This window comes from Pinus tabuliformis, chromosome 6 (assembly GCF_031772625.1).
Source record: "Pinus tabuliformis cultivar Carrire ecotype Pingquan chromosome 6, CPIR1, whole genome shotgun sequence".
Classification (NCBI taxonomy): Eukaryota; Viridiplantae; Streptophyta; class Pinopsida; order Pinales; family Pinaceae; genus Pinus; species Pinus tabuliformis.
In genome coordinates, this window is record NC_142292.1 from 1,789,393,237 (window position 1) to 1,789,418,128 (window position 24,892).

The window sequence follows — 24,892 nt, forward strand, 5'->3', positions numbered from 1 at the left end:
AAAGAAGGTGTATGTTCGGGATGTGCCGAAGGAAAGCTCAAAAGGGGACCATTCCCCTCAAGCCTAAGCAAGACTTTCGATATATTACAATTGGTTCACTCAGGCATACCTGAGGTTGGCATTAAGAGGGAGACTACTACACCACATACTCCAGAGCAGAATGGTGTGGCATCGTACGATTGTGGAAGTTGTCTCTATGGGTAGATGATGTAACAATGCCTGATGTGGAAGAACCGATGGATCCTATTTATCCACCTGAGCCTTCCTCTTCTAGGAAGAGGCCTTCATGGCTTAGGGGGCTACTTGATGATGCTGAAGGACATGTTGCACCCCGAGGAACCTTCCGTGAAAGTAAGAAACCTAACAGGTATCAGAGATACTTGACCATCATGAGCACAATCATACAAAATGAGCCTTCATCATTCTCAGATGTCGTCAAGCATCAAGTATGGAAGGATGCTATGACCATTACCAAGACAAGACAATTGTTACTTCAAAATGGCTTCACAAGATAAAGCTGCAGCAGATGGAAGTACAGAATAGTATAAGGCTTGTTTTGTTGCTCGTGGTTGCTCCCAGAAGGAAGGTATAGAGTATGATGTGATATTTGCACCTGTTGCCAGATATACGACCATCCGCTTGATCATAGCCCTTGTGACTTCACAAGGATGGAACCTACATCAGATGGATGTCAAGACCGCATTATTGCACGGTTCGATCAAAGAAGAGGCCTACATAGAGCAACCCGAAGGATTTGAGATTTATGATCGAAAATCTCATGTATGCAGGTTGAAGAAGGCTCTCTATGGGCTAAAGCAAGCACCCCGAGCATGGTATGAGAGGATCGATAGCTACTTGATGAAGCTGGGATTCACTAGGAGTGAAGCCGATCCTAACCTTTACTTTAAGGTTGAAGATGACAAGCCTTTCATACTGGTGTTGTATGTGGATGACCTCTTTCTAACAGGTGCAGACCCTCTCATTCACATATGTAAGATGGAATTAGCTTCTGAATTTGGAATGAAGGACCAAGGACTTGAAGTGTGGCAGAAGCTAGGGGAAATTTTCCTATCTCAAGGAAAATATGTGGTAAAGATATTGGAAAGATTCGGTATGATGGACTGCAACCCTGTGACTACCTCGAGGATCTTAACTTTTAGAAGTTATATGGTAGTGATGTCGAACTAGATTTGGGAAATGCCTCTGAGTTTCATAAACTCATTCGCATTGATGTTCTTGGTTAACCTCCGTCCGAACATATGTTTTGTAGTTAGCATTGTGAGCTCATATTTGGTTGAGCCTCACTGGATTGATGCCAAGAATCTTCTGAGATATCTTTGTGGCACCATTACTAATGGGTTAAGATACACTGTCGAAGATGTGAGACTACTTGGATATACTGATGTTGATTGGGCAGGCAGTGTGGTGGACCGTAAGAGCACTTCCGAGTGTTGTTTCACCTTGGGATCTGCGTCGATATAATGGATGAGCAGGAAGCAGAAATCGGTTGCCATAAGCACCGCTGAGACCGGATATATATCTAGGAGTATGATCTTGTATGAAGCTGCCTGGTTGGGGAAGCTCTTCAGTGAGCTGTTTGAACACATACCACTGTGATTCTCTGTAACAACTAGAGGTGGGATTCGATTATTGAGGAATCCCGTATTCATCGATTGCTCCAACAGATAGACATCATCTGGGATATGGTAAGTCGATGAGCAAGGAGGCTCCATCGCATTAAGATGATGTATAGGTCGATACACCTTGTCAAAGCCCCGAGGAAAGATCTAATCTGTGATTTCCCCAAACGACTTGGAGTCGTCAAGAAACCCTTATACAAGGGTCCTACATGTTGCATACATTGAGCTCTGGGAGCTCTGAAGGCTTGCGGTTCTTACTGGAGCAACATACGACCACAGGGTGACTCACCCTCCCCTGGTGGTGCGCCCTGGAACAAGATGATTCGCTCTCTTGTGGGACAAGATGATTCGCTCTCTTGTGGAACAGGGTGATTCGCTCTCCTGTGTAGCAGGATGATTAGTTCTCCTGTGAGGCCTCAATTGATGTGTTCTCCATGGCGATTGTAGCAGGATTGATGTGTTCTCCTGTGAGGCCTGGATTGATGTGTTCTTCATGGCATCCTGGATTGATGTGTTCTCCATGGCGATTGTAGCAGGATTGATGTGTTCTCCATGGAGTCCTGGATTGGTGTGTTCTCCATGGCGATTGTAGCAAGATTGATGTGTTCTCCTGTGAGGACAGGATTGATTAGTTCTCCTGTCGAGGCATCCTACCCATGCGGTCTAGGACTCATGGGAAGTACCTCTCATCTGATTAATGAGCAGGGAAATGAAGTTAGGGACCATAGTAGTACCGATGGACGCATCGTTGTATCTACCGTACTCCCTACGCTAGGATGACCTCCATTGATCTGGGATCAATGATACTGGTCTGGGACCAGTGGTAGGAGTTGTACCATACTATGACACTGACTTCAGGTCGGTTGAGACTGGTCTGGGACCAGTGGTACATACTCTGAGACTGACTTCGTGTCAGTGCAGTACTGGTCTAGGACCAGTGAGAGTGGTACATACTATGACGTTGACTTCAGGTTGGTTGAGACTGGTCCGAGACCAGTGGTACACTCTCTGAGACTGCGATACTGGTCTGGGACTAGTGGTAGGAGTGGTACTTACTATGATGCTGACTTCGGGTCGGTTGAGACTGGTCTGGGACTAGTGGTACGTACTCTGAGATTGACTTTCAGTCAGTATGATACATCCTCGATCATTTCTTCTTCTTCATAATTCGGACAAAAGCAGAGCAGAACAAAACGACACAGAGCAGCACATAACAGAGCAGAGCCGTACAGATCAATACAGGGCAGAACAAGACAAAGTAGAACAGGCAAAATAGAGAAGAGCAGGGCAAGGGTCAGGCTATATAGGGAAGTGCATTTGATGGATGAATAGTAACAACCGATAGACAGATTGTAGATGAAGTTCTCCCTAGTTGAGAGGGAGTGTTAAAATTGGAAACTAGGGCAAAACTTCGTGTGGGTCATCTTATTCATGGCTGATAATATTTTTATTAGATTCCTCTCGTCGAGAGGTATAGGATTGATATAAAGATCATCCGATTTCGATAAGTATTCATGGAGATATGAATTTATTTTGATTATGGAATTATTATCAAGCCAACCTACAACTCATGCAGACTCAGAAACCCAACAGTCGCATCTATTCAAACACCAACGTTGCGTATAAATACAGGAGGACTTTTCCTCATTTGGACTCACTCATCTCATCACATCTCTCTCTCTCTACTGCGCAGAAAAGGGTCTCTCCCTCACACATGGGAAGCCAAAAGCTGCTGAAACTGAAGCTGCAATTGTTGAAGTAAAGATTGACCTGCGTGGACTAGAAGATCTCTTCATCTGAACTACGTTGTAGGTTCATCTGAACTGCGTTGTAGGTTCCTCTGAACCTCCTCTGAAAGCCGCAACTTTTGGTGGTGGAATCAAGTCAATCCAACAGACGGTTTGCAAGATATCGACTGCCCTAGTTTGAAGCCAAAAGCTACCGAAACTGAAACTACAACTGCAGAAGTAAAGTTTGACCTGCGTGGACTAGAAGATCTCATCTGAACTGCGTTGTAGGTTCATCTGAACCTCCTCTGGAAGCCACAACTTTTGGTGGTGGAATCAAGCCGGTCCAACGGTCGGTTTGTGAAATATCGTCTGCCCTAATTTGATGATGAAGCCGCTAATGCTAATGCCGCTGATCTAGAGTTTGCTGCTGCTGATATGAATTAGATTTATTGTACTATTTCTCTATGTTGAATTATTGAAGATAAAAGAAGATTTGATCAAAGGGTTTCCCCACACATTGTGGGGTTTGTACCTGGCTAGCCGCCACATCTTGTGTCTCTTATCTTGGCTTGTTTTCTGTCGATCGTTTAATGTTCTACCTGCACTTTACTTTATGTACATGTGATTGCTAATCTACGGAATATAATAAGAAAAAGAAGTAAACTGCTATAAGCATAGAACATACCATAACTTAACAATTAGGCAGCGTAGCAACTAGGTTTAGGGCATCTCTTCTCCTTAGACCTGCGGTTAGGGTTTCTGCCTTCATTTCCATGGTTGCGTATTACTGCTTCTTCATAGGGCAGCGTTTAGGGCTTCTCCATAGGGCAGCGTTAGGGCTTCCTTCACCATGCTAGATCTCCCTTTCCTCCTACGTCTAGGGCTTCTTCATTAGGGCAGCGTAGAGCCTAGGGCACTCCCTCTAGATTAGGGCAGCGTTATCCCTTAGGATCTCTCCTCCTACTAAAACCCAAAGACAAGTAGAGAGGAAGAGATCCCAAGTGTGTGTTGAAATGACTTGAAGGCCACCTCTATTTATACTAAAACGTTGAGCACAAGTGGGGTTTATTTGGTTGCTGGCTGACCTTGACGAATTGTCCCATAACACTAATAAATTCATATCTCCATGAATACTTATCGGAATTGGATGATCTTTAGATCAATCCTACACCTCTCGATGAGAGGGATCCAAGAAAAATATCAGCTGCCATTAATAAGATGGCCCACATGGAGTTTGGCCCTAGTTGCCAATTTCAACAAGGTGAAAGTAGCATATCTAATATCTATGCTCGTTGCCATAATTCAAGAACGGACAGGCATCTCTGTTGGTTTTATGTAACTTCTTCATGAAGGATGACAACTTCAGGAGGGGCATCCACTCAATGGTTATGCCATTACTAAGGATGCTTCAATCTCTCTTGTTGCAAGCTTAAATAGCGGTGCCATAGGCAGGGGGCACCTTGTGCTTCTAAGTCCAAATCCTTTAAAGATGCCCTCAAGTCAAGGCCCAATCCTCCGACACATAAAGAACTCTCAGGACCTGCTTTCATTATGGATCAGGAAGATGATATCCTAGCTATTAAAGTAGATCGCGTTATCTCCTATGAATGTAGCATGGATTTTGGGTTGCATGTTATTTGTCGATTCAACAGGTTTTGGCCATCAGTAACTGCGCTTTGGAATTGGGTACACAGATTGGACACCCAATGAATATTTGTTCTTTTGCTCAAAAGGCTTCTTTATGGTGAAATTTAAGGATTTGTGGGATTATGATAGGGCTTTTGATGAAGGACCCTGGTTTTGGTGTCAAGTTGGGCTTTGCATGTAGCCATATTTTAACCATTTTAATCCTCTTTCTATGACATCTTCTCCCACGGCCATTTGGGTTAGGTTCCTAATGATGCCCCTTCACTGGCTTCATCCGGATATTTTAGTTGAAGTGGATAACTCAATCAGTCATTTCATTAAGGTAGACACATACTTTGGAGAAGGGTATTGTTACATTCGCCCGCATATGTGTTGAAGTAAATCTCACTAGTGTGTTGCCAGATAAAATCCTTCTTCACTGGAATGGCCTGACTATTACAAAGCCTTTGGATTATGAAAATACGACTTTCCGTTGTAGACTTTGTCAACAGCCAAGTCATCTACAGAATGTTTTCCCTTCTTCTCAAGGGTGCTCTCCTCCTTCGGTTTTTAAGAATAAAACCCTAGGATGGAATGACCCAAAAGTTTCAAAGGAATCTAAGAAATCTACAACAAACCAACTAGATAACCCTCAGCACCAAAAAACCTCTATAAACAAATCGATTCCTTCACCTTTAGCTCAGCCACATGCAGCGCCATCACATCCTTCGGATGTTGGGGTCCACCCCTCGAACGAAGCCGCAGGAGACACAACTATGGTTTTAGCTTCATCCATAAGAAAACACAAATGTTTCCATGAATCGAACCACTCAGATAGTGATAAGGAAGAAGCTACAAATGCAGAGCCCCCATTATTGGATTTGACTCAAAGAAACACAACTATTGTACCATCTTCATATGTTCTTGATAACTCCTTAGGGTGGATAGATGTGTTGAAATTTGGTACCGGAGGACAGGTGGTTCCCTTAGGCTTTGATCTTTGGCCTAGGGAAAAGTGTCCAAAAGAATTTAATTTTTCTCCTAAAGTGACTTTATAATTTTATAAAGTTAAATCTAATTTAAAAGTGACTTTAAGTGATAAAGTTATTAAGTCTAATTTTAAAGTGACTTTTATAAAGTCAATGAAAAATTAGAAAGGAAAAGTGACTTTGGAAATAAATGACTAAGTGGGTCTTTATTAAAGTGGGGTGAATTAAAAAATAGAAAGTGAGATTTAAATGAGCATTTAATCTCAACCATTGATCTAAATCTATTTCAGCCATTGGATTTAGAGATCACCCAAAAGTCACTTGGAGTTATATTAAAGGAGGAAAAGGAGGAAAAGGTCATTCATTCTTTCATGAGCAGATTGGGAGAAGGAGAGCAAGAGAGCAAGAGAGATTTCTGAGCAGGAAGGAGAAGGAGACAGCAGCTTGGCACACATTCCAAGGCAGCAGTTGAGCAGATTTGTACAGCTGATTCAGCACATAGTGAAAGGCAGATTTTTGCACAAAAATCGAGGAGCAGTTTGCTGATTTTTCTGCACACAAAACGGAGGTCGTACAGCATTTATTGCTGTCCTGTTTGCTGTAATTTCCAGATTGCTGTGAGGCACGGGAAAGGAGATAAGTTGTAAATTTGCTTGCTAATTTTTTGCTGAATAATTCTCACTGTAAAAAGACAATTTTCAGAAATAAAGAAGAGCTCTCAAACTGGTTTTCCCCAAGAGTTGTAGGGGGTTTTTCCAGGGTCAAGTTGACCAAAAATATCAGTGTTTTAATGTGTTTTAATGGCTGTTTTTAATTGCTGATTTTTAATTCTGCAATTTCCAGCGTTCTGAAAAATTTCCAGAATTTGTGTTTTCAGCAATATTTATTTTTTTCAGTCTGTTAAATGTATGGTTATGGGAATGGGCATTTAACTACATGGGAGAAATAAGGAGAAACTGAAAACCGGGGTGGGAAAACAGAAATTTTTACATGGTATCAGAGCTTGAGTGCTAAAGGGCAGTTTGGGACAGCAAAAGGAAAAATTACCGTTGCTGATTTTTCACTCAGAAAATTCCAGCAAGCTGATTTTTTCATAAACAGCAGTTTTATCTTTACTACAGCAGTGCTATTTTTCAGTTTTAGGACAGCAGGATGTCATTGGGATTGAGGGTGGAGGATAGGCTGGATGGGCATATAAATTACAGCGTTTGGAAGGAAAGAATGCAGAGTATCTTTGAGGAGGCAGAAGTCTGGGATATCATGGTGCATACCGCACAGAACCCTGTTGTTGTGCCCACTGATGTTACTCAGTTGGCTGAGTATAAAAAGAAGAACAATAAGGGTAAGAGGCTGATTCTAGACGGAATCAAAGACCATTGCATTCCTCATGTGAGAGGAAAGAGCAATGCCCATGAGATGTGGACAGCATTGTCCAATCTCTACCAGAGTACCAATGAGAACCGGAAGATGGTCCTGAAGGAGAAGCTGAAGAACATTAAGATGGGTAATGATAGTGCAGCTGGATATCTCACAAAGATTACCAATGTGAGAGATGAGTTGGCAGCGATTGGAGAGGCCATTCCATCCACTGAGTTGGTGCGTATTGCAGTGAATGGCCTCCCCCGTTCATGGTTGAACTTTGCTGATGGGGTTTGTGCACGTGAGACCCTTCCCACATGGGAGAGGTTTTGGGATGATTGCATTCAGACAGAGATCAAGAAAGGACAGCTTGGGGCAGCCAAGCCAGTTGAGCAGGATGAGGATGTAGCACTGGTGGCAGGAGGCAAGAAAGGCAAAGGGAATAAGCAGGCTTCCACAAGCAGTGGTGGGGGCAAAGGCAAAGGTAAAGGTAAACCGGGGAACACACAGAAGGACTATTCCAAGGTGAAGTGTTGGAATTGTCAAAAGATGGGACACTATGCAGTTGTGTGTCCGGAGAAGAAGAAGAAGAAGGGAAAGAACCAGAACGTGGTAGCTTCAGCTGAGATTGAGGACTTTGCAGGTCGTTTTGACCGGGAGTTTGCGTTCACTACATGTGAGTCCTCTAGTGCGGGATCACCTGCCACACAGGTTCAGAGGGAGCATGCTTTTCCCTCGATTAGCGGAGCATCTACAGGTATTTGGTATGTGGACAGTGGGGCTTCACGTCACATGACAGGAGTCCGTGAGTACTTCTCAGAGCTTTCAGAGAGTGGCACTGATATTGAGGTAGTACTCGGTGATGACAGAGTTGTTAGAGCAGTCGGGTTGGGGACAGTGACATTTCAGAGGGAGTCCAAACCTCCCTTGAAGGTGTCAGAGGTTCTTTATGTGCCAGGGATGAGGAAGAACCTCATATCCGTCTCAGCTTTGGAGGACAGAGGATATGACGTACTGTTCAGGGGAGGACAGGTGTTGATGTATCCCAGGGACACTCCAGCTGATTCAGCTAGAATGATAGGTGTACGCCATGCAAAGGTGTACAAGTTTGCATTTCAGCCCCTTTTGGCATTGAGCAGTAGTACCGACAGCAGAGCTAGCAGTTCTGAGCTGTGTGAGATTTGGCACCGCAGGATGGGACATATGTATCATGGAGCCTTGAGGACATTGCGGGAGATCACTACAGGTGTGCCAGATTTCAGTACTGATCACTTTGATACTTGCAGAGGTTGTGCGATGGGAAAATTTGCCAAATCCCCTTTTCCCAGCAGTGACAGCAGAGCGACGGGGATACTTGATTTGATTCATTCCGATGTGAGCGGTCGGATGTCTCATGTTTCCTTGAGTGGGTATGAGTACTATGTTTTATTCATTGATGATCACTCCAGGAGGACCTGGATTTATTTCTTGAAGACCAAAAGTGAGGTCTTCAAGCGGTTTCAGGAGTTCAGAGCTCTTGTAGAGACACAGACAGGCCGAAAGATCAAGTCCTTGAGGTCGGACAATGGAGGAGAGTACACCCTTGGAGAGTTTGTTGACTATTGTGCGGAGGCAGGCATTAGGAGGGAGTTCACTGTTCCTTACAACCCCCAGCAGAACGGGGTTGCGGAAAGGAAGAACAAATCCATCATAGAGGCTGCCAAAGCTATGTTACATGATCAGAGGTTTCCATTGTTCTTGTGGGCAGAGGCCTGCAACACAGCTGTTTACTTGCAGAACAGGAGTCTGCATCGTGCCTTGGGGCACATGACTCCAGAGGAGGCTTTCTCTGGGAAGAAGCCTGATCTTGGTCATCTTCATATCTTTGGATGCATTACATACTCCTATATACCCAAGGAGAAGAGGACCAAACTAGAGCCCACCGCAGAGAAGGGTATCTTTGTGGGCTACAGTGAGACCTCAAAGGCCTTTCGGATTTACATTCCTGCACAGAGGAGAGTTGTTGTCAGACGGGATGTGAAGTTCGAGGAGGACAGGGCCTTTAGGAGGTCACGGGAGTTAGAGTATCTGGATCAGCCAGACCCTCAGCAGCAGTTGAGTCAGTCGCAGGGATCCAGTAGGCAGGGATCAGGAGGATCCGGAGGTACATCTATGAGGATGTCAGGTCCGTCAGTGAGCAGTGGCTCATCGAGCCAGAGGGGTGGTGCTCCGGGCAGCATGCAGAGCAGTTCACAGAGCAGTTCACTAGGGAGTCCACTGATGGACAGTTCACACGGTACCTCAGCTTCTACAGGTTCAGGTGCAGGCAGGAGGACAGCAGACAGACAGTCAGGAGTTCAGGCTACTGATGATGAGGAGGAGGAGGAGTTTCATTCTCCGGTGGAAGAAGTGCGCTCAGGGAAGAGGAAGTCCAAGTGGCTTCAGGACACCTTGAGAGATGCCACATCTGTTGCTGAGCCGAAGAGGCCGGTCAGAGAGAGTAGACCACCTGAGAGGTTTTGTAGTTATATGGCGATGGTTACCAGCATCCTTGACTCTGAGCCTTCTAGCTATGAGGAGGCAACTAGCCAGCAGGTCTGGAGAGAGGCCATGCAGGAGGAGTATTCTTCTATCATGAAGAATGATGTTTGGGAGGTGGTGCCGAGGCCTGAGGGCAAATCCGTGGTTACTTCCAGATGGCTTTACAAGGTAAAGCATGCTGCAGATGGCAGCATTGAGAAATTCAAAGCGAGGTTTGTGGCTAGAGGGTTCTCCCAGGTAGAGGGAGTTGATTATGAGGAGACCTTCGCTCCCGTGGCTCGATATACTTCGATCCACTCCATTATATCGATAGCAGCAGAGATGGGTTGGAAGATCCACCAGATGGATATGAAGACCGCATTTCTCAATGGCTTCATACAGGAGGAGGTGTACATTGAGCAGCCACAGGGCTTTGAGGTGCATGGGAAGGAGTCCCATGTGTGCAGATTGAAGAAGGCCCTTTATGGCCTGAAGCAAGCTCCCAGAGCTTGGTACTCCAGGATAGATGCATACTTGCAGGGGATGGGTTTCACAAAGAGTGAGGCAGATCCGAACCTTTACTTTATTGTGATTGATGAGGAGCCTCTCATTCTGGTGCTGTATGTGGATGACTTGATCATTACAGGTGCAGAGAGACTCATAGAGCACTGCAAGAGAGATCTTGCGGCGGAGTTTGAGATGAAGGACATCGGCTTGATGCATTACTTTTTGGGTTTGGAGGTGTGGCAGGAGGAGGGGCATTTCTTCCTGGGGCAGGGGAAGTATATTGTGGACATCCTTAGCAGATTCCACATGGAGGATTGTAGACCCATGTCGACACCGATGATCACCAACTGGAAGAAGCTTCATGCTTCGGATTCCGAGTTGGTGGATCCCACATTGTACAGGCAGCTGATTGGTTCCTTGATGTATTTGGTCAACACTAGACCAGATATCTGTTTTGCAGTCAACACGATGAGTCAGTTTATGTGTGAGCCTAGGAAGGTTCACTGGGTGGCTGCAAAACACATTTTGCGGTACTTGCAGGGGACAGTGGATTATGGTCTGGACTACAGGCAGGGAGATGGAGTGAGATTGGCAGGATACACTGATTCTGATTGGGCAGGTTGTGCTTCTGATAGGAAGAGCACTTCAGGGTGTTGTTTTGGGTTGGGTTCAGCAGTAGTGTCATGGTTCAGCCGGAAGCAGCAGTCAGTAGCACTGAGTTCAGCGGAAGCAGAGTATATGGCAGCCAGTCTAGCTAGTTGTGAGGCCATCTGGCTTCGCAAGATGTTGTTTGGCTTATTTGGTCAGCCGTTGAGACCTTCAGTGATTTACTGTGATAATCAGAGTTGCATTAAACTCACGGAGAATCCAGTATTTCATGACAGGTCAAAGCATATCGGGATCAGATATCATTTCATCAGAGACTATGTTCAGAAGGGAGCTGTGAAGCTTGAGTATATTTCCACTGATGAGCAGGTTGCAGATATCCTTACCAAAGCCTTACCACGGGGCAAGCATGTCTACTTCAGAGACAAGATGGGTGTGGTGAGGAACACCTTCCTCGGTAAGAGGGAGTGTTGAAATTTGGTACCGGAGGACAGGTGGTTCCCTTAGGCTTTGATCTTTGGCCTAGGGAAAAGTGTCCAAAAGAATTTAATTTTTCTCCTAAAGTGACTTTATAATTTTATAAAGTTAAATCTAATTTAAAAATGACTTTAAGTGATAAAGTTATTAAGTCTAATTTTAAAGTGACTTTTATAAAGTCAATGAAAAATTAGAAAGGAAAAGTGACTTTGGAAATAAATGACTAAGTGGGTCTTTATTAAAGTGGGGTGAATTAAAAAATAGAAAGTGAGATTTAAATGAGCATTTAATCTCAACCATTGATCTAAATCTATTTCAGCGATTGGATTTAGAGATCACCCAAAAGTCACTTGGATCACCCAAAAGTCACTTGGAGTTATATTAAAGGAGGAAAAGGAGGAAAAGGTCATTCATTCTTTCATGAGCAGATTGGGAGAAGGAGAGCAAGAGAGCAAGAGAGATTTTTGAGCAGGAAGGAGAAGGAGACAGCAGCTTGGCACACATTCCAAGGCAGCAGTTGAACAGATTTGTACAGCTGATTCAGCACATAGTGAAAGGCAGATTTTTGCACAAAAATCGAGGAGCAGTTTGCTGATTTTTCTGCACACAAAACGGAGGTAGCATTTATTGCTGTCCTGTTTGCTGTAATTTCCAGATTGCTGTGAGGCACGGGAAAGGAGATAAGTTGTAAATTTGCTTGCTGATTTTTTGCTGAATAATTCTCACTGTAAAAAGACAATTTTCAGAAATAAAGAAGAGCTCTCAAACTGGTTTTCCCCAAGAGTTGTAGGGGGTTTTTCCAGGGTCAAGTTGACCAAAAATATCAGTGTTTTAATGTGTTTTAATGGCTGTTTTTAATTGCTGATTTTTAATTCTGCAATTTCCAGCATTCTGAAAAATTTCCAGAATTTGTGTTTTCAGCAATATTTATTTTTTTCAGTCTGTTAAATATATGGTTATGGGAATGGGCATTTAACTACATGGGAGAAATAAGGAGAAACTGAAAACCAGGGTGGGAAAACAGAAATTTTTACAAGATGTTCGTAAGAAAAAAGGAAAAAAGGATCCTCAGAGGGATCCACGATCATTCCCGGGTTCATCACCCATGATAGAAGTAATGTATGGGTTATGTAGTAAGACCAGGGAGGTAGTGAATGTGTTGTTGGGTATTGTGCCTATCAGTGATAAAAAGATTGATGTAATTGGATGTTTTGAGGTAATACTAATAAATTTACAAAAACAAGGGTGGAACAATCTCCTAAATGAGTGGAATAAACCTTCTAGAAGTGGACACTTCCTAAAATAGTGCTCATAATCCCTCAAAAGGTGCCTCCAAGGCATGACCACATCCATATCTCAAGTAAAAACACCTCCATGAAGCACGGAAGAGACCCTCCAACTCATAAAATAGGTAATAAAACCACAAACATCCATAGCGATGTCCAAGTGAGTGGGTTGACCCTCCAATTAAGTAAAAAGGGCTCAAAACATGAGAACACTCTAGGAACTTTGACGTGGTATGTCATGAAGAGGTCCATGTAAGTGAAACTATCCCATGTGCATTGGAGGATGTGACATGTTCATTGCAATGCATGAACTACCTCAAGATTTGTAAACTATCTTGGGAAGTGTGAAGACACCCAAAATTTGAATGATGACCATGCCATGATTGAACCCTAGGTGCTCCAATAAAAAGGTTGCACATCATCAACTACTGCATCACTAATCAAATGCTATGTCATCAAATCCTTCATCAACATCCATGAAACCAACAATTAACCCAACTATTTGAGGCTCTTAATGATGAAACTCACTAGATTAGTGAATAAATTCACTAGGGGTACCCCTATGTAAAATAAGGGGTAAAAAAAATTGACAATGATTTGAGAGTCAAGATTGTAGAGTTGTTGACATTGGGACAGCCATCATTTTCTAAAAAAAATCATCATCACTTTCAACCCTATATGTACACTAATGATGCAGATTTTTGGCAACATGAGGAGAATATTTTCACAAATTTGTCTCAACCATAAAGGGCCAATTTATTACAGCTTTCTAATGGCAATTTCCAGCTATTATACATATTCTTTTAAATACTTGGAGCTGTCCTATGAGGATAAAAGCTTGGAAACTTTTCAGCCATATCTATGCTCAAATTTTGGTGAATATTCATGTATTAAATCAAAATTAGAGCACTCTTATGGGGCCGTGATTCACACAGGGCAGCAAGTTTTCTATAGCAGAAATTCCCAGCCATATTTTCCTTCACCTTGTCGTCAATATGTCATTGAAGATATAGCTGGGAATTATGTTTTTGGTGCTAAAATATCTTTGGGGAAAGAGCGTTTTCAACTGATGTAATGTTGTAAAAACTTCCAGCCACATATTGAAATGCAACAAGCCCTAAGTTGGGAGAAAAAAAAATCAAGATCTCAATTTATACTCCATTTTTCATCCATCTCTTTATTGAGCAACTATAAGGAGCTTCTTAGATTTCTTATGATTCCATCTCAAGACCTGGGAAATGATATTGTACATGGAAACAAAAATGGCCATTGTTTGGAGTGTGTGGAGGAGTCTTCTAAAGATACAAGGGCTGCATCATGAAAGCTTGTTTGCAGCAAGGATGAGCCATCATTGATATATTTTAACCCCATTCAAAGATGGATACAGCAAGCTTGTAGATGCACATACCAATCTTGGCATGACTTTGTTACTCTTGTGACTTGTCCATCTTCATGAGTTGAATTTTATGTTTGGTCATGATGTAATCTATGAAACAATTCATGATTACTTTGTGCTTGATATATCCTTGTTTTGAGTCATAAATAAGCACAAGGGTATAATTTTGACCTTGATTAAATGCTAAGGTGGCTTCATTTGTTGTACGATTGATTATACTTAGAATTTTCTTGTCAAGAAGGTTAGATTAGGATAGTCATAGGTCATGCTGTATGTTTCCTTTGTGCATCTTGATAGTCCTCTCTTTTGATTGATTTCAATCATTGGTCAATATTATACATTCATATAACTTAGCCTCTTATATATTAAAAAAGATGATATATGATAAAAATACTTTTCCATATTTACTTTATACTTTCCTATACCAAAGTGATCGTACCCCCCTGCTCTTTGTTACTAATAGCTTTGTGTTAGAATCTGGCAAGATTTCAGAGTGATGCAAAGTGCAGATCTTGGAGTTCTAGAGATGATAAGGTTCTCATATGCTCTATGGTGAGCACATGTCTCCATATTGGAGCCAAATACTACACCCTCACTTTTAGGGGTAACTATAAGACATTGTTCTTTGATAATCCACATCATAGACAATGGTCCTGTTATCACCCCAAGAAACTCTCCTAGGTTGCATCTTGGAGATGCTCGGGAACATTACAAACTCAACAAAATGTCGGAAATGGATGAATGGAAGGAATGATGCATATTCAAGCCAGATAACCACTTCTACTATGCTTAACTCCAGACATGGGTGAACACCCCCAGACTACAAAGCTTTAGACCACCAATTACTCACAGTTTGAGGATTAGGTGAACATGGAAAATACTGACCACACCAGCAAATGCACAAAACCATGTGATAGCCGGCTGCAACCAGTAAAGAGGTCTGCAAATCTATTTCCTAATGCACAAACAGGATGACAGCTCTCTGGCACTAAGTAAACAGAAACCTGCATAACACATTCAATGATACATACTAGACTTCAACACAGAGGTGGGATGACAGCCCCTCTAATGCTAAATATCAAGAGCACATGAATAAATGCATAACAGGCACAGCCTAGAATAGAGTAGAAATGAAAAGTGAGAAATTAACAGCAAAAGAAGCTTGTATTCGCTGAAAATGAAGACCAGACGCTGCAAGTATCAAAGTAGTTACAGTCTCCAGAAGTTGAACCTTACATCAAAACAACAACCATCAACCCTGATTACATCTGTTTTTAGGGTATATATAGAGTTTGTTTACAAAGATATTCTGCTGCTTAATGCGTGGAGGGGTCATAATGGACCGCCAACAACATTAACTATCTAAAATGGGCCTCTGCTACGATCTGCGTGTTTTAATGAACAAATTTACCTTTTCTGTTGTTCGGTAGTCCTTCTCTGAGCAAGTGGCGTGAAATATGAATGAAACTCCATAACCATTGAATGCATTTAACTGCTCAAGGTTGGTCCTTTTCTTCTCGGCCACTCTGTTCCTTGAATGCAGTGGTTGAAGATGGAATGCTCCGGGTACTGATAGGTGATCGCCTTCGTCCTTACAGAACAAGATTAACACGCGGGGAAGGCGGTTTCGGTGGCGGGCGGTATTCCCCACACTGCTTTCGGAGGATGGCGGTAATCGTACGCGGGCGCATGATACCATTCAACGCGCGACACGTGGCGGATGGGACGTGGCGAAAACCGCCGTGATCGCAATTTAACGCGCTGGCAGTTAACAATAGCGGGAGGAGCAAATGTCGTCCGATCGCGCGGCAGATGATCGGACGGTGGGAAAACCAACGGGCAAGTTATGAGCAGCAGGAACCGTTGGATTGGGGTGCGGCAACCAATGGCTGGGATTACGGCGGAGGGTTTATGAAGGCGCGCGAGTATATGAGTGCAGGTTATATGTGGCTTTAACTTTAGCGCCTGGGGATTGAGAGCGAGGGCACTTTACTATGGTTTTTAAACCAAGAAGCATGAGAAATGAAGATCAGAGGAGGGCGAGGGAGATAGAAGAGGGGGGAAAGGTAGCCACCATAAATCTTTCTCTGAGCACGACCGCAGACCTATCTTGCCTTCAGCCTTTGAGGATCAATGTTATAGCAGAGCTAATAGGTCCCTATGATGGCATTCAGCATTCTTCACAGACAGCAGCTCATAGATGCCTTTCACATCATGCTCAGCTCACTCATTTGACAATATTGGTGTCCAACAAAATTGAGGTACATTGACCACTACTTCATACTAAGTGTTTACATTCAATGTATTTGGCATGAAAGGGGGGATCATGGGTTGAATCAAATAATGAATCATGATGCTTGAAAGTTATATATTGTGTTGATGTTTGTAGCATCAGACAAGAACTTCCGCACAGGTCTAGGTGTCAAGACATGTGGAAGTCATCCAAAGTATTTACCTTAGTAATTCACTTTAATTAAAGGAATCATTAGAGTGAAGTGTTTTTTATATTAATCTAATGAAATGTAAATGTTTTTACACTAGTGAATTCATGAATCTTGACCTTTGATCTCAAGTAAAGTGAAATCTAATCTCAATCATCAATCACTTTGAAAATTAGGGTTAATGGATTTGGTCAATTCAAGATTATAAAGCAAGGCTAAGTGAAGGAGAAAGACACAAGAGACATTGAGTGATTGAGTCACAAAGGACAATGATTCAAGGAGAACACGGCTAGGGTGATAAAGGATCTTCATCTAGTGTTCAAGCTAAGGGAGAAAGGAAATAGTGCAACAGTGAAGAAAACCTAGCACCAAAAAATTGTGTGGGTGCCATAATGGTTTTCTAGGCACCAAATTGTAGGGTCAGATGAGCAACAGTAACAGCAAGCATCCTGTCAAACATATGCATAGGTATAGCACAGTGCAAGCCATACACAGGCTGTATGACACAGGTACAAAAAACATTGGGTGTAAGTAGGTTGCACCTGTCGCATGGGTACAGCAACAAGATGTCCTGCAGGTGACAGTTAGGCCGTACAGGTAGCTGAGGTGCAGTGAGGAGTTGGGCTTTAAATTGTTGTAAATTCTCTAATATTTTATCTATAGACCATTTTCCTAATAAGGAAGCACTTGTATGCTTTGATATTATATTAATGAAAATCAGATTTGAAGGGCAAAAATATTTTGTGCGCATGTGTGGAAATTGGTTTATTTGCTTCCACTGAAATTTTATTTTACCAATTAAAAATCCCAGTAATAATTTAAATTAATTTTCAGCAAAGAAATTACTAGGAAGTAATTTGTCAATTTATTGGGATCAGAGAATTTAACAACTTTTGCCTTGTTTCACCTTGGTGGTCATCATCGATCTTCTAGTCAAGTGTTGTTACACTTAGGGAAAAGGGTACTACTAGGGAACTTTGATAAGGTAATGTGCTTACGTCTTTTCATACTTAACATACTCCATTTATTCCCCTTTTTGTTATCCTTTCTTTTGGGTTGGTTGTTACATGTACCCCAAAAGGCATCGTGCTTCATAATCCCATGAGAAAAAGGGGCTCAGATGCCTGATGTTGATGCAACTATATAAAAAAAGAGAAAGAGCATGATATGAATTTCAAAATGCAAAAGAAAATGAAAAGGATACTATGATAAATTAAAAGCCAAAGCTTAAGCTCTAACACCCTCACTATGAGGTCTTTGGCCCAAGTCCTATGCAATGAAATGCATATACAAGAAAAGAGGGCTTGCAAAGAAAAATATAAGGGGCATGAAAAGGGTAGTAAGACATCATGCCGAGGAAAGGGTAACTCCATGCATAAGTGCTCCCTCTACAAAGGTAATCATGTGGATGAATATATTTTGGAAGGATGAATGTCAATAACACCATTCCCATGAAGTAAACCCCAAGTCATACAATTGTCATTTATACTTACATCTTGATGAGTTTCTTGGGAAATATTCCTTTTCTTGGGTACTAGCACAATTATAGGATTTTATTATGTCCCATACCTAAACTTGGCAAATTGCATAAAGTCATAAGCTTGCGTGAAGTTTGAAGAAGATACCTAATGTGATCTACCGAATGGTTTATACATTGGACATGGCTCCCTTTCATGTTGTATTGACTCTTGAACATACATCAAATAGTCATAACTAGATGCTTGGAGCCCATTCTTGATGATGATTCTTGAATAGATGTGGTCCTTTAGAGAACAATGATGACATCTTGCTTCCACACTTGATTGAGATCATTCCACCTTCCTTGGTGAGCTTTGGACTGTTACTGTTCAAACTAGTAGGGGTCCTAGGAGGGGATCCTAAAGGGCAACTACTAGGTCAAGGGAAACAATGGAGCGATAGCCCACTATCACTTTAGCTAAGGCTCCCTTCTCTTTATGGAATTTCACCGATGGGAGGAGTCCCAGTATATGAGGAATCACAAGAATATATGGTCAATGATAAGATAAAGAAGTGATTCCTAGGCCTATTCACAAGAGAGACTCAACTAAATGGGTTGCTTGCTTTAGAAGCAAGGTGATGGGCTCTCTAGGAAGGGCTATGCCTTGTCAAGGTAGCCCCTAGTCTCAAAAGGCCTTATGGATGCTTGACTTCTAAGTGATCTTTGTGGAATTGGAGTCAACAAGTTGCGGGACCACAAAGGGCCAAGTGGACCCAAAATTAGGTCAGGGATATGGAGTTGATCAACCAAGGATGTACTTGAACTAATTGGGGAGAGGAAGGGGATCCAGGAAAGAATCTTGTTTTGATGATTTAGTGTTATGATCCCAATGAGGTTACTAGCCAATGTGAAACCAACAGCAAGAATTGATCTTCGAGCTAGGGCTTGAAATATCTCAATATCCCACCGTCAAAATCTCGTGAAATTTGGAGAGCTTCTTAAGGACACACGAGCACAGTTGTGGGCAAGACATCGAATTCTTTTGATGGCTAAATGGTGAGAAAAGTTATGCCCTAGATGACATATGGTCGTTAGACCTAGAAAAGAGGGGAAGGTGAGAGGAATTCTCTTTCAAAATGATCACCTATGGAACGATCAGTGCCTTATCCTTTGGGGAAGATGGAGTGAAGATGAAATTTGTGATTTAGAGGAACTACACCCAATCAAGGAGCCTCCTAAACAACTTCGCATGGAAATTAGGACATGGGAACAGCTACTAGAAGAGTTTATACTTCAATTTGCAATAATTGATGACTTATCAAGATGTGTTCAATAGAAACAATCTCTAGGAACAGTCACCCTTTCACACATGATACATGAGATGATGCAACGCTACAAAAAACTAACTTTCCACAATTTCACATAAGAAAAGTAGTAAATTTCAGATCTAGTATAGCGAAAATCCCAGCGACATCAATGTATTAAAGCAAATAACAAGAATGGATATGAAAAGATTACTTTGTGTAAAGAGTATATCCAATCACCAAATGAAGCCAATAATGAAGCTCCAAAAAAAGAGAGATATCCAAACATCAAAATTCATCCATTATATCCAAAATTGTCTTCCAAAAGGGATAGCGAAAATCTCACAAGAGGTAAGAACCCAATCCAACTGATGATGATGAAAATGAATCATCTCACTTGTATTTATAAACTATCTAATAAATTCAATTTAGCTAAATTGGCCTAATTGAACCCCTAAAATAAAATAATGTCCATAATAACAATACTTTTGGTGACAAGCACACCAAAAAACTCAATAATGTAAAGATAAGCCTCTCAAGGGGATCGAATGATCAACAAAGTGAGTCATTGGGCCTTTGAGGAGGCCTAATGAAGTCCAAGGGGTGCCATGATGTGGAAATGGACTCCAAACGTAGTGGACAAGGGGTTGGCCCCTTGTTTTTCAACAATAATCTGTGGTGCTCCCAAGTGGGTGTGGGGGCACAAGGATGAAGTCCAAGGGGTGCCATGATGTGGAAATGGACTCCAAACATAGTGGAAAAGGGGTTGGCCCCTTGTTTTTCAAACAATAATCTGTGGTGCTCCCAAGTGGGTGTGGGGGCACAAGGATGAAGTCCAAGGGCTGCCATGATGTGGAAATGGACTCCAAACATAGTGGACAAGGGGTTGGCCCCTTGTTTTTCAAACAATAATCTGTGGTGCTCCCAAGTGGGTGTGGGGGCACAAGGACATCCTCATGGGTCTCCAAATGGATCGAATATGCCCGTAGACCATCTATAAGGGTTGGTGTAATGACATAAGCACTCTCTCTGCAGCAGAAGACATCCTCTAGACCCTGGAACATCTGCCAAGTGTATGGTGCAACTGTGGGGCCGATTGGGCATGGTGAACCAAGTGCATCATCCTCATCCCAAAGGTGGAACACGAGCAATTGATGAGTATTGTTGGGGATCCATGAAGTAATATTTGCTATGGTGGAGGCCCATGGCTTTCAACGCTCACCCTACAAGTGCCAATGTGGCCCTCTAGAGGGCTAGAACCCCGTATATGGAAACCAAGCCCCAAATGAAGACCCACCTGCAATGCTACATAAGATCCAATGTGTCCCCTTGCCCTCCAATACAATTAGTCATTAGAATAAATAAGTAATAAATCTTACAAGTCATGGGATCGATGGGTCACTTCATGGTGGCATGCCCTTCCATAGTGGCTTTTGTCATGTACAAGTGTCTCCAAGCTCAATAGGGGGGTTAACCAAGGACCCTATTAGGTCGTTTCAACCTGTAAAGGGGGTGACATGTCCATGGTACATCCCTCAAGTGGTAGGTGGCAAGTGATATAATAATGGAATGAAGTGGGGATCGGGGGAATCATCTAGACTACATGTCAAGGTGCAAGGGTAGCTATAATAAAGGAAGCCCACACCTGGGTACATGAGTGTAGGTGGTAGAAAATCGTGGTACATGAGTGTAGGAGGTCTTTGTTTTTCCACCCTTCTTCATATGCCTTTTGCCTTTGATTGATTTTTCTTCATAATTGCTCGAGACTCCAGGGCGTTATCACTCTAAAATTTCCTTAGGGTTGTCATGAAAGAAAGATTAGAGGTAATCACAAACCTACTTTTGAGATCAGGATCTAGCCTTCCTAATGCTCAGAGAGGGCTCTCTCTTAATGATTTAACTTTGTTGAGTTTATTGATTTTAGGCTAGTTATTTAAGCTTGATTGGGTTTTTTATTTGATTTGGTGGTGGAATCACCAATTTAGATGGATAGATAAATGTCTTTTACCATTGGGCTATGGAGTCAAAGTGTCAAGAAAACGGGACTGAATCAAGTTCTAAAGATAGTGTTCACAGGGCAAGGTAGTTGAGTAAATTCAGATCTTTTAGGCTGGATGGTGAAGTGGTTTTTCAATCGGGGTCAAGGAGCAGTTAAGGATTCCTTAAACCGGATAATGAAGGAAGTGAAAGAGGTCAATCGAAACTAGGGAGCAATGAAGAATTCCCTAGTCTAGATATCAGAAGAAAACATAAAAATGAATCACTGTTCAAGACAGAGTGTACCTAAACAAATTCTGAAGTAAAATTCCAGTTATTTCATTCAAATTGGAAAACATGTATGTATGTGAAATAGTTAAGAAAATAACAATTTAACAAACGAAAGATACTTCACTGAAGTCACCCAACACATGAATCTTGTGATGCAATGCCTTTATTACTCAGTCCAATCTGCTGACTTGAAAATGTTTACAATAAACCCTCAGGTTTTCAGATCAATATAATTATAGAAAATGTTTAGCAATACACCCTCTATACTTCGAATATGAAGTATTTATACAACAAATAGTTACAAAATATCTTAAATTGTTTTAGGAATTATTCAAGGAAAATAAAATATCTTCATGCAAGAAGATAGAGACACCTAGGAGACTAAAGGGCTCGTTGTCCCTTCTTTTACTGATTTGATGTTTGTTGTTCTTTGATATTATGCTGCTTTCTCTCCTTGGTTGTTGCTCTACATTGGTTGTCCTTTTACTCTGCCTTTTGACTGATACTCTTTGACTTAGTTGATCTGTTGTTTTACCTTCACTGCTCTGTATTTCACTGTTTACCTTGATTTCTCTTTTACCTGTTTTACTTTTGATCTTTATAGTAAATCATTCAATTTTTCCCAAGCCACTGCATCTGGTAAATTAATATTTACCATTTTTTTGTAGATTTCATCAGCCTCTATGTATTTTGCAAAAGTGGGCTTATTTACAAAAAGATGTTTTACCTCGTGCTGGAGGTAAAAGAGGTTCTCAAAAGCCTGGTAAAGGACTTTTCCTGTAGGAATCCCTTTCATGGAGGAACTGTTGGCTTGTTCCTTTGCCCCTTCTTTGATTCTCTTATCATAGTCCTCATGTGGTATTAACCTGTCATTAATCACCAATGGATTAGGCAGACCTTTCTGCCTCAAAGCATCAAATTTGACCATGAACCTTCCTATTGCTAGCTCCATTGTTTGGCACTTGTCCTCAAGTTGTGTCATCAGGTTCCTCTTGGTGATTACCTTCTTCACTTCTAGTATGGTCCCAGTTCTGTCAGCTATTCCAAGCTCCTGCAATTCATACTTATTCTTTGAGTTAAGGAACTAGATTATTCTTGAGGCTTCTTCTGGCATATTTCCAAGTTCGGCTCTAACCCTTTGAATTGCCTCACCAGCCTCTTTGACCAAGTCATTTTGTTCAAATATCACCTGTATAGATGGCCAAATATCATTGACTGAGTCAATGATATTGGCCCATAAAAGTTGTTTTGCTTGGGCTAGTGGCTCTTTCAGTGTTAATTCTTTCTCCAGCTTCCCTATCTTTTCATTCAACCTGTTTGTCTTCTGAACTTCATTCTTATGCATAATTTGAGCCAGTTTCTTCTCATCCTCTAGACTTTTTATTTGTTCCTTAAGTCTATTTATTTCAGTGGTTTGGATGGACATATCCTCCATGGCTTTAACCAGTTTACTTGCTTCATCACTAGGATGAGCTGCTGCTATTGAACCTGTTGCTGATGCAGTTGGAAGTGTTGTAGCTAGTGGAGTTGCTGGGGCCAATGAAGTTGCCAAAGTAGAAGGAATTGTTGTAGTGACTATAGGAATAGCAGTAGCAGTAGTTGTTTCAATGGTGGCTTGTTTCTCCTGTACCAACTTATCCATTTCATTCTCCATTTCTTTCAATTGAGCATTTAGTTGGAGAATGAGGTCCATCATCTCATCTTTCTGGCTTTGGCTCTCTAGAACCTCCTTGGTCTATGGATGTTTAGAAGGAGGCAATTTTAGTTGTTTCTTCAAAGCAGCAATGTCTTCATTTTTCTTCTTTATGAGCTTTTCTGCAGCCTTGATGTCATTTGGATTATATCCAATCTCAATAACCAAGTCTTCTAGTGACTTGATTTTGTTATCTTTTGCCTGTGAGGATGCTTTCTCTAGCTTAAACTATGTTGTGATGTTGTCTAGAGAATTTTGAAGTTTCTGAACACTCATGGCCTTGTTGGTCATCGTTGAGTAGATCATTTCTCCTGCCTGCTTATGAAATTCAATTTGATCAATAGGGTGAACATCCCTGGCCAAAACTTCAAATTTTGTCTTCCTGTAATTTGCTGATGACTTAGGCTACTAGACTGTAGGCTATAAAAAGGTCATTTGCATTTTACCAGTTTTAATGTCAAAAGCTGACATTAATCTATTCTTATTGCTAGGAGTCTGTTTGAAATATTGGGCATATGTTTTAGCTTTTAATGCCTCATTTCTTAATTTGATTTCCTTATACTTCTCCTTTATGTCTTTTTCCTTATCCATTGGTTTGCTTGATGATGAGACCTCAATACTTAGCTGCTTCTAAATACTCTGGGTATTAGCGGTGGAAGGTTGATGAGTTTCCTCTAAAACTGTTGGAGTTGTACTCTCTCTAACCCCTGTATCTGTATCCATGATTTGCAGTGTCTTAACTGTCTCGACTGTCTCTTCTTGCTCATTGATAGGATTTAGCTTGGGCTTCTTCCTGTACATGATTTCAAATCTATCATGTGTTGTATCTATGTTTGAGCAAGAACCTTCTTCCCTGGTCCTTTTTGTATTTTTGTCCTGCAGGGTTGGAGTATGCAGAATGGAACTAGTATCCATATGTTTCTCCATATCTATCAAGGTATTTTCCAACCATTCTGACTGGTTGGCATATTTTTCAATGTCTGGTCTGGAGTCATGCATAAAAGGACTCAATTTGAATTTGAGTCTGAGTTTGTTTATGACACCTAAAGGGTCATATTGCCACATGAAACTGCTACTGAACTTCATTTCCTGTAAACACTTCTCTACTTCTTCTCCAACCTCCCTATTATTACAGATAAAAGGACCAAGCTGGTTTTTTATCTTGAATTGTGTTTTCTTCCTAGCTGATAGGAAATTCACATCATCTGAGTTTATAATCTGCCTGATATATTCTAATGCAAATATCCTCATGGGAAGATATTTGGGCAACTTATAGGGAGTGAGCTGGCATCCATATATTCTAATTTCAGTGTGATCCTGGTATAGATACTAGTCTCCTATTCTACTGTTCTTAGACAACTGCAAAACTCTCTTTATCTCATCATTGATCCTGGGTTGATTGCTACTGCTTAGCATATTGACAACTGGATGAACAAAGGAATCAATGAACTCCTTGTAGCTGAAAACAGTGGAATACTTTTGGATTAAGGGTGTCCAAAAGATGACTAATCTAGGATGGCCCTTAGTTTCCAGCTTTTGGATGTTAACTGGAAATTTGTCTAATTGGAAATACAAGAACATGTGGAACAGTACTAAAGAGTATTTGAATACT